The 11,101-nt window shown below is 42.7% G+C and overlaps 1 non-coding gene across 1 annotated transcript; it reads left to right on the top strand.

Moving 5' to 3' along the window:
- Nucleotides 1-9,549: 9,549 nt before the first annotated feature.
- On the top strand, nucleotides 9,550-9,652 carry LOC122490681. Its single transcript, XR_006299221.1, has one exon. It is a non-coding gene; the product is annotated as a U6 spliceosomal RNA (small nuclear RNA).
- Nucleotides 9,653-11,101: the final 1,449 nt, after the last annotated feature.

Below are 11,101 nucleotides of genomic sequence, written 5' to 3'. Positions count from 1 at the left end.
GCCTGATGGGAACGCCTGTTTGTCTGGAGGAATTGGGCCAGCCAGATCATAACTACATGATTTAGGGTGAGACCCTTGAGCCACACCAACAATAGAGTATAGGGTGGGGTCACATGTCTACTCAACTATGGAGGGGCTGGAGACAGATCAACCATATGGACAGTCAATCATGACCATATGATGGAGCCCTCATACCCACCCCCAAATTCTGGACTCAATGCTTCAGGAGCTGTCCTGGTTAATTATACTCCATTGTCACACATGGTTGTCAGGAGGAGTTAATGCTCTCCACGACTACATAGGACAAGGACATCCGGAAGCTCCATGTTGGGAACCTTCCTGGATTCTGCCCTGTGCATGTCTTCCCCTGGCTGATTTTCATCTGTACCCTGTCCTTATAATAAACTACAGCTGTGAGTATAATAGCTCTCAATGTGTTCTGTGAGTTTGTCAGCAGATTGTGGAACTTAGGCTGGTTTGGGGGCACCCTTCAACTTGTAGCTGGTGTCAGAAGTGAGGGTGGTCTTTTGAACTACTCCTTCTAACCTCTTCAGAGAAGAGAAACATGTTATACTCATGTGTAGATTAATTTATGCATAGGAACCAGACATTGACTTGATAACACCCAGGGTCTGTATGATTGGGTTTTGTGGGATGGCAGCAAATTTGCACTATTTTGTACTATTATTGTGGTGTGATTTTACTATGCAGTGCCATTGCCTGGTGATATGTAGACCTCAAGCCTTTTTGTAACCGGTGGGTTTTAATTCTTCAACACTAGAGGGCCCTCAGGGCTCTGAGAAAACAACCAGAAAGAAAGGTTGGCTTCTGAATTAGAGGATTAGAAAAAATAAATACAAGAGACCATGTGGTGTCAAATGAAGACAGGTTCCTGTTTCTTTCCTGCTCAGGGCTACATGACCTTAAGTTGTGTGGTTCTCTTCCTGTATTGAAAACAACTTTCCCTCCTCCCCTATTTTGCCTCAGGTGGCATTACCCATTTTGTCACAGTCCATTTTTGGTCCAGGCTCCTACCCTTTGGTCTCAGCCCACAGCACTCCACCCCCATTTTCATGAGCCACGAGACTCTGGTAATAGAGTAAGAGGTCAGGAACAAGAAATCGTTTATTCTCAAAAACAGCAGTATGGTAGAGGGTTCAGGGCTGACCCCAAGCCCATGGAATAAGAGGCTCACCATCTAAAGCCTCAGCAGGTGAACGAACAAGTAAAAGTGCCTAGCCCTAAATGGGCCAGTTACAGAGGCTCTGGTGTCTGGACAGAGGAGAAGGTGCAGCACTTAATGAGCTTGGGACCCAGCACAAGCCACTCAGAAGGTTTGCAATACAGATTTACAACTATGCAAAGACCACTTTCAAATAACACTATACTGCCCGATGGGTAGTGCAGGTATCTTAGAGTATTCCCGATTCTTTCCTCTGGTCCCTTATAACATTTCTGTCATAGATGTCACTTATCCACAAGCTATAATCATCTGACATATTGTTCCTACTATTATTTTTAACACACTACATTTACTTGTTCATATATTTATCCTGCCTGTCTTTCCCAACTAGAATGTAAGCACCACGAGTGCAGGAATTGGGGTTATCATGCCTGCCACTGTAGACTCCAGGCCTAAACCACTGACGGGCACAGAGCGGTACTCAGTAAATATTTGTTCAATGCACCAGTGGAATCTTACTTTCTTCTTACTTGGGCAACCTGATGCACTCTCAAATACACAAACAATGGATGTAAAGTGAAGCCCCAGAGGTGTGTACAAACTGGAATGCTCGTTGGCTAATCCCTTGAGTTGGGTGGAGCATTCAGTGGGAAAGGAAAGGGTCATAAACCCTCACTTGAACTTCCTGCAACACTCCAAGACAAGAGCCACGAAGAGGTAAGGATAGTGGTGAATTTCTTATATGATGTTCTTGGGTTTGGCTGGATAGTTCTATTTTGTGGCCAAATTTGCAGCTTACAGTCAGCAATTGTTTTAACTTTGTGGTTAATTTAATGCCTAGGATTTTAAACTTGCCTATATCAAATAAAAGGAACATTTTTTATGCAGAGTAGATCTGTACATGGAAAAGAGATAGCAAATTTTCATCTAGACAGGCCTTTTAGAGACTTTCATTGCCTATGTATGACATATAACATATCACACATTGAAATGCCCCCCCCCCAGGCCCATACTGCACATTAAATGTAATTTAAAAAATAAGTATGTAAGAGTCAAGTGGTATTTCAGTTGATTGGCGGAAATAACACACTTAAGTAGAATTGAAACATTTACCAATTTTTAAGCCATTGCTTCTTTTCCCCTCAGGCAAATCTACTTTTGTACACAGTTGAAAAGAACACAGGTGCCCCCACTCTGTGCCATGGTGGCTAACAGAGTAAATCTCTTCCATCTAGGTGTCTATTCTATGTAGGCTTGGAAGATGTAATCATCCAGTCTGACACAGGGGTCTTCCTCCGAGGTCCTGCATCCCTGAGGGTCTGTGCTAAGTTGAAAAACAGGTGTCTCTCTCTAGTCAACCCTGACACAGTTTTTCTAGGTCTTGCCCAGATCTTTAAACAGCAATCGGCCAGGTGATGGCCTACTTTGTTCATTCCCTCAACAGCCTGAATCACCTGGGCAGCTGAATGTCTCTTCCTTGGCTCAGGTATGTATTTCACCAAGATAAATTTATAAACCTGGGGCGTGTAAGTCGACCTCTTATTAGTTTTGGCAACATGAACCAATCCATTAGGCCCATTAAACCCTAATGGAAAGGAAATACAGTTTCTGAAATATTTAGGAAATATGTATTTCTGAAATACAGGGCTCTTTGGAGAAACTGCTTAGCATGTGAGGTTGGAATAGAGCTACCTTCCTAACCACCCTATTACAGAAGTAACTCCCACCCCCACCCTACCCAGGAATGTGGTTTGGTGGTTTGTGTATTAAAAATGTCAGAGAAATACTTGAGCTATTTTTCGGAGGGGCTAATTCCATGTAAGAGGCTTACCTTTTGATAACATGTCAAATTCAACCAACGTGTCAAATCAACTAATTAAATATTTTTCTAATATGTCATGTTAGAAAAATAGAAGAGAAATAATTCCTACTCAATTACAAATGGATTGTAACTTTAAGCCTATATTTAACTATACTTTAAAGCTACACTGAAAAGTCTTGGTTATGCTGTTAATATTGCTGTTTTCCAACTTTAACATATTCTTTGTCTGAAACACTGTCAACTTAAGGCTAAATTATGCTACATCTTTCCAGTCTAGCAAATTTAAGTTCTGTGGGTGAATACAGGGTTATGTGGGAGAGATTTGGGTTTGTTCTGTTTTGTTTTGTTTTTGTCTCAATGATACATTTGGATCTACTGGTTACAATGAAGATAGGCCATTCAGATGCACTGGAGAAGCCAAAGTAAATGTTACAGATATTTCCATTAATAATAGATTTAGCATCAACATCTTGAATTCTGGCCCAAAACATCTGCTAAAATTGGCAGCTTCTTAAATTAACCACTTAAAATTTTCATTATCCTGAAAATTCAATAAAAGCCTGCCTTTTGCCTAACTGTTCAAATAACTGAGAAAATCGTGTGCTGTTTTGCCCCAGTTATCCAGAATGGCTGTTAACATTGTCAGTAGAATTTCACCTCAAAAAGATGGCCTGTTTTCTCAAGGCATGTGTTCGACAGTTAGAGGAGTGTAGGGCAAAGGATGAAGACAAGTGAAGAAAAGATCAGAAAGACTGTTAAAACTGAAAGAAATGAAGGATTTTATCAAATTCTAAGCCAACTCCCCGTTTGATAGTTCAGGCAAGTGACATTTCTTCCAGACCTACCCCAGGATTGGAGGAAAGCTACACATCTGGTACTCGGTTAAACTTGGGGATGGAAGAAGCATTATATCTCTTCAAAGGGGGTCAATAAAAATTTATTTAGCATGGGAAATTCACTTACAATTATCCCAAACTCCCTTTGCCCTTCTTTTTCTCCATTCTTAGCCACATGCCACTCCAGCACTTCACCATTTGCTCACCCTACTTTTTTAAGTATCTGCAATTTATGTCTGCATGACAGTTCCTGAGAAGAATGACCTAGGGCCACACATGGAGCCCCAGATGCAGTTGTGTTGGGTGTTCACTCCAGACCTGGCTTCTCAAAGTTCATTAAAAAAAAATTTTTTTTAATGTTTATTTTTGAGACAGAGACAGGGTGTGAGCGGGGGCAGGGCAGAGAGAGAGGGAGACACAGGCTCCAGGCTCTGAGCTGTCAGCACAGAGCCCAGCGCTGGGCTTGAACTCAGTGATTGTGAGATCATGACCTGAGCCGAAGTCGGACACTTAACCAACTGAGCCACCCAGGCGCCACTCAAAGTTCATTTTGATATACAACTGAATTGTCTAGGTCTCTTATGAAAAACATAGACTCTGATTCAGTAGCTTTGACCCAGGAATTTAGAGTCTACATTTCTAACAAGCTCCCAGGTGAAGCTGATGCTGCCAGTCCAAAATCCCACTTGTGGAGAATGCCTTCTTTCAGAAGCAAATTTGACTTCTTTTCTCGCATGTGAATGTTACTACAATCTGGAGATAGGGAATGTATATGTGCCTATGTGTGTGTGCGCATGCATGTGTGCATGTCATTTTTTGAGTCCTTACTATGTTCAGCAATTTGCACACATTATCTCATTTCCCTCTCATTAACTACCCACATGAATTAGGAACTATTTGTCTTATTCTACAAATGAGGAAACTGAGGCTCAGAGAGGTTAAAAAACTTGCTTAAGTGAGAAACAGAGCTAAAATTTGAACTTAGGTCTTTGCTTTTATTGGTACCCAGGGCGTAACTCAGATATGAGTTCTTCCACATTTTCTAAAAGATTTGGGGCATATTTTTTACCCAGGTCCACACTCTGACTATGCAAATGTTGTGATGTCATCCCATTACTGTCTTCTGCTGACCCTGTCTTAGGCATGGGCCCTCGGGGCTCTGAGTGGGGGGAGTGCATCCAACGGCTCATCTCACAGGTGAAGTTTGTGAGCCCGAAAAGGTGGCCCTCAGTTCCCAATGTAATAAGCCCTGTTTGGGAATCTTAGCTGGTGCACCAGGTTTGTTTAATTAAGGACATACATGTTGGTCAATATTAGCGGCACAAAAAGCAGACTTGAAGACTGGGGTTTGAGTTTATGGTGAGTTCAACACCTCGGGTTCTGGGTCTTCCAGCAGCTGTGTTTGCAGAATGTCTGCATTTTGGGTGAAATCCAGAACACACTGCTCCTTTGTTCCCTTTATTTCGCATGAAAGGCACAAATATTTCCATTGCACCTGTTCCTTTCAGATTTGACAATGTACTTTTACTTTTTTTTAACAATGAGAATAATGGAGTTTATTTCTTGAAGCACAAACAAACTTGGTCTTCTATATTACCAAGCTGTGACTTATTCTAATCTTTGTTGAAATTCATTAGAGGTCAAAGCAAAAGGATTAAAAGACTTGGTTTAGGCCCTTAACCTATAATGTCATGGGACTGGAAGGGGCAGGGCTCAGAAAAACTTATATTTATATGCTCATTCTGTACGGCTCTGTCCAATTCTTATAATACCATATTGTATTTTTTTTAAACACTATTTACTTCTTACAACTTGGTAGTCTGGATGTTTCCATCACTAGGTATCAGATTTGTAAGGGTTTTTTTTTTTCTTTTTTTTTCAGTTTATTTTTTTATTTAGAGAGAGAGAGAGAGGGAGTGCAATCAGGGGAGGGGCAGAGAGAGAGAGAGAGAGAGAGAGAGAGAATGAGAATCCCAAGCAGGCTCTGCACTGTCAGCGTGGAGCCCAAGGCAGGGTTTGAACCCATGAACTGTGAGATCATGACCTGAGCCAAAACCAAGAGTCAGACGCTTAACTGATGGAGCCACCCAGGCGCCCTTGGTTTGTAAGGTTTTTGATTGCAGGAACTATATCTTATTTATCTTTGTATGCTTGGAGTACTTTACCTAGTACTGTATTCATAATAGGAGCTCAATAAATGTGTGATGTTGAAAGAATGAAAGATCAAACAGACATTGTGGCGAGTTTAGAAACTGGCATCTCAGAGTGGCACACTGAGGTAATAACTATATTCTGTACAACCGCCATGTGTCTGGGATAGTAGTGGGTTGGTTCTCTAGGAGATGGAAGGAAGACACCCTGACCCCTGCCTTCCAAGAGTTTGCCACCTTGTTAGAGTTTTGCAGTGCAGAATCTAGGGGGAGCAGTTGGTTCTTGGCTGGGGTGAGATTGTAAGCAGTATTGGGCTCCTTCCCTGTACTCAACTCTTCCAGGAGAAACAGCTGTTCCTGGGAAGGGTTGGGGATAGGGACTGGACCCAAGAGCCCACTTTAGAACACCAGAACTGAGGCTGAGAGGTGAGTCATGGTGGCTGGTTGGCCAGAACCAGCTGTTCATGGGGTGCACAAACATCAAGATTTTTACAAGAAGTGGTAACGGGTTATCATTTGAGTGCCTGGTTATTAATAACTAGTGGAAAAAGTTTCCTTCTTTTGGACTGGAAAGGGAGGGTTGCAGGCTACAGTCCTCTTTTTCAGAGGTGGGGTCTCCATTGTAACCCTGAGCTTTTAGGGCTCCCTTGAACAACAGGGAAGGTTTGGAGGTGGTGGCAGGGAGGGGAGTGATCCTGTCCCTTGTAATTCAACTCTGGATTCCAAAGATTCATCCTTCAATCTCCCACGTGCCTTGAGAATGAGTAAGAGCCTGGCAGAAGTGAAGTGGGGGAAAGTGATGGGCACAAGGGCATCACATAAAATCCCCAAATTCTCTTCCATACAGCAGCAAACCACGAAAAAGCTCCAATGATGCTCATAATCAAAAAATGAAGGCAAAAGTCACATCCTAATTTGCTTTTAAAATGTCTTATATTGCAATATTGAGTCAAATTTACAAAAGTCTTGTCTTAGCTCCCTTTTACAAAATATCAGTATCATTTGCAACAAAAACTTACAGATCACAAATAAAACTAATAGAGAAGCCAACCAGCATTAGAAACTCTAAGAAAACATTAAATCTGTTTGTAATTCATTTAAAGAAGCACAGAGGACTCTGTTTATGGACCAGATACTGTAGTATGTATTCTATCCATTATTTTGTCCTCGATCCTTGCAATAGCCCTCTGAAGTGAGTAGTACAACCACCATACCCATTCTAAGGATTAGGAGACTGAGGCTTACAGGGGTGGAAAAAAGTTGTACAACATTAGTGAGGACTTGTGACTCTGCAGCCAAGAGCACCTTGCTTTGAAAGATGGGGATAGTAACACACACACGTCATCTCTGTTTTGAGGACTGGACATAGTTGGGTACCATGCCTGGCAGAATGGGATGTAAATGAATGGTACTAGATCCACATCTGAGCCCTCAACTTTTTCGGTGTTCACTCTCTGTGAAGCTAAGGTGGCTTTTCTATCTATATTTCTTTCTTCTTTCTTCTTTCTTTCTTTCTTTCTTTCTTTCTTTCTCTTTCTTTCCTTCCTTCCTTCCTTCCTTCCTTCCTTCCTTTCCTTCCTTCCTTCTTTCTTTCTTTCTTTCTTTCTTTCGTTTGTTTTTTAGAGATAGAGAATCTTAAGCAGGCTCTTTGAGGAGTCTGGAACCCGACTCAGGGCTCATCTGGGATCATGACTTGGGTCAAAATCAAGAGTCGGACGCTCAATTGACTGAGCCAGCTAGGTGCCTCAAGGGTGGCTATTAATCCATAGTCTTGATTATATACCCTAAGGAGCACAGCTTTCCCTTCTTACCCATTGACAATGCCCCTCTCAGCAGAAAACATCACATTCCATCCCTGGTACCTAGACTCCTGTGCACCTGATGTTGCTGGCTCCCATTGTTTCATTCCAGCACCTCCAAAGGCTCATATGCCTGCATCTCTTTGAGTGTTGATTCTGCCCATGCCACCAAGAAGCTTGCCTTTTCTTGATCATTTTAGGAGTACATTTTGCTGCCCCTCTTTTCATCTGAGAGATTTCACCATTACTGGTACCAGGCACAGTACCAGTAATCTTACTCTTACTCTTGACTAGGTCTCTGGAACAAATACAATGTCTGGAGCCTCCAAATTATGACACTCAGTAGTTGTGTTAGGTATCTGTCTCTCATGGGCAATCTGGGGCCAGAATTTTAATCTCTGTAGATTTCAAGTAACTAAGAGAATAATCAGAAGAAAGACCATCCAGCCAACATTTTAAGTGATAAAAGAAACAGCTTTTAGAGGCTACCAGAGATGACCTTTTCTGGATCCAAGGTCTAAATCAAAGGATAACTTTCAGCCTTGTCTAACTGGGGGTAGGGGGGTGGAGGGTAGGGATGTGGGGGGTAGGACAGAATCACTATAAAAGGGTGTTAGCTGGGGCATCTGGGTGGCTCAGTCGGTTAAGTGTCTGACTCTTGGTTTTGGCTCAGGTCATGATCTCATGCTTTTGTGAGTTCAAGCCCTGTGTTGGGCTCCACACTGACAGTGGGGAGCCTGCTTGGGAGTCTCTCTCTCTCTCTCTCTCTCTCTCTCTCTGACCCTCCCTGACTTGTGTTGTCTCTCTCTCAAAATAAATAAACTTAAAAAAAAAAAAAAGGTGTTAGCAGGAGTTCCTATGTCCCATATTCTTTCACCATAAGATTTATTTCAAACAGAATTTGGACTCGTTGAAGGTTTCAAGGAGATGAAATGACAGGAATTAACCTGAGACCAGCCACAGCTAGATTCACAGCCTCATCTCCATCTCTCAGAGCAGGTGGAGAGGGGTCAAACTGGTTAGAGCTCCATGCACTAACCAGAGTGGAAAGATGAAGCTCCTCAAGCTAGACACTGATGTTTAACTTCACCAGTGTTGCTTTATTTTTGTCTGAAGGCAGCAGGACAGACAGATACTTGGAAGGGGTTCTCAGAGGGCTTGAATCATTTGTCGGTCACCCAGGGTTTGCTGTTGTTAATATTGTTGTTGTTTGTTTGCTTTGCTGCCTTCCTGACATCTGGTCAATACCTGAAAAATGGCCCATGTGGGTGTGAATTACTCTAGTGCTGACACCCACTGGGCATGTGTCCTGCCGTGTCTTTAGCATGCTGGTGAACTGCTATGCCTCCTCTTTCTGACTTCCAACAGCACTTGCATTGGCTCCTTAACCATCCTACGTGGGACCTGTAGGAGACCAGAGAATTCAAGAGCTATCTCACTGGGGAGAGGTTAAACAAAAAGGCACCATTTCCCTTCTCCCTCTTGCCATATTCTTTCCACGCTGATTTTATTGTAAGGCTCATTCTAAGTTGTGTTAGTAGTAAGTTACTAGACCCGAACATGTTTCTCTAATCAGGGAATTCGGGTGCCTTTTTAATCATTGTTTCCCAAGACAATAAAGAAGTGGGTTTTTAGGAAGCTCCTGACACTTTCAATACTCAATAGCTAAAGAGGCAACTTAAAAGAAATGAGTCTTAAAAGCAACCCAACATGGGCAGTGCCCAAGAGGTGACAAGACCACAACAAGAAAAGAATTGGTGTGGCTTTGGCAGCACATACGCTAAAATTGGAAGAGAATACAGGGATCAGCATGGTCCCTGTGCAAGCATGACATGCAAATTTGTGAAACGCTCCATATTACAAAAAGAAAGGGATTCAGCTTTTCCAAGAGTTAAACTGTAAATCCAACGTAGAGGAAAATAGAATGATTGAGGGCAACACGGCCTCAAAACACCGGCAAGATTTTGTGAACCTGAGTGACTTTGTTATCATAGGATATAGGGTATTAACAGCCAAATTCTTCATCATGAACCGAGCTACTGATGTTCTGATTTTTTTTTTTTTTTTACTTTCTTGTGAATTTTCTTAGCACAGGCAGCGTCCTTGAGTGGAATCCTGGCTAGGACATGCTGTTTGGCAGTCTGGGGGTTGGTGGGCAGAGGACTATGGTGAGGGCTGCCTTGGGAAGTTGAGGTCGGTCTCTCTGTCCAGGTCATCTGAGCACCCTCCCAGCCACAGCACCATGAGCACTGTGCCAGTAGTTTGGCTTTTTTTGTTGTTTCCTTGGAGCATGCATTGTTACCTATGGGGTCAGAGAGGCAGATGTGGGAGAAGGAGACCAGGCAGTTCTCTGAGTTGGTATAGAGTGTTAACATTCTCAAAGCACGTTCAATAATCCTGTGCGACAGGCAGAGGTCACTAGCATAATAGCCACTGTGGCCCTTGCAGCAGTGAGGTAGAAAGTGCTATCACATATGCCTGCGTTATCATGATACTTTTCTTGAAAAGGCTGCAGGTCACCTAGTGTAATCCTTCCCAGTTACAGATGAGGACATGCAGGTGGACAGACCTACTGAACTGGGCCTAAGGTTGCCCGGCTCCCTGGTGGTCACGCAAGGACTAGAATCCTGGTCCCGACTAGGCGTACATCTGTGCCTGTCCCAACACTCAGAAAAGCCTTGTGACAGAAATGAAAGAGTGTCCCAACTCCCACAGAACATCTCAGTCCAAAATGGCCCAGCTCCTTGCCACTGTTAGAAAAGATTTTCTTTTGCAAGGTTGTTCATGAAACCACCATATTAACACCTGGATCCTTTCTCAAAATACCACAGACAGTCTCTCAAATCTATGGATACCTTGATACTTTGATAAGTATAGTTCTTTTTTCTTAAATTGTGAGATAGAGCATACATACAGGAGAGTGCATTTATGTGCAGTTTAAAGACTAATTATAAAGACCAATTATTAATTCTGTTTAAGAAACAGAATATTGGGGCACCTGGGTGGTTCAGTCGGTTAAGCGTCCAACTTTGGCTCAGGTCGTGATCTCATACTTTGTGAGTTTAAGCCCCACGTCGGGCTCTGTGCTGACAGCTCAGAGTCTGGAGCCTGTTTCAGATTCTGTCTCCCTCTCTCTCTGCCCCTCCCCTGCTCGCTCTCTCTCTCTCTCTCTCTCTCTCAAAAACAAATAAGCATTACAAAAATTAAAAAAAAAAAGAAACAATATTAATAGCATTCCAGACTCACCCTCATTCACCCCCCGCCATCACAACCCTCATCTCCTCCTTGGAGGTAACCACAATCCTGCTTCT

This window comes from Prionailurus bengalensis, chromosome B2 (assembly GCF_016509475.1).
Source record: "Prionailurus bengalensis isolate Pbe53 chromosome B2, Fcat_Pben_1.1_paternal_pri, whole genome shotgun sequence".
NCBI lineage: Eukaryota > Metazoa > Chordata > Mammalia > Carnivora > Felidae > Prionailurus > Prionailurus bengalensis.
This window is presented reverse-complemented; position numbering and strand designations above follow the sequence as displayed.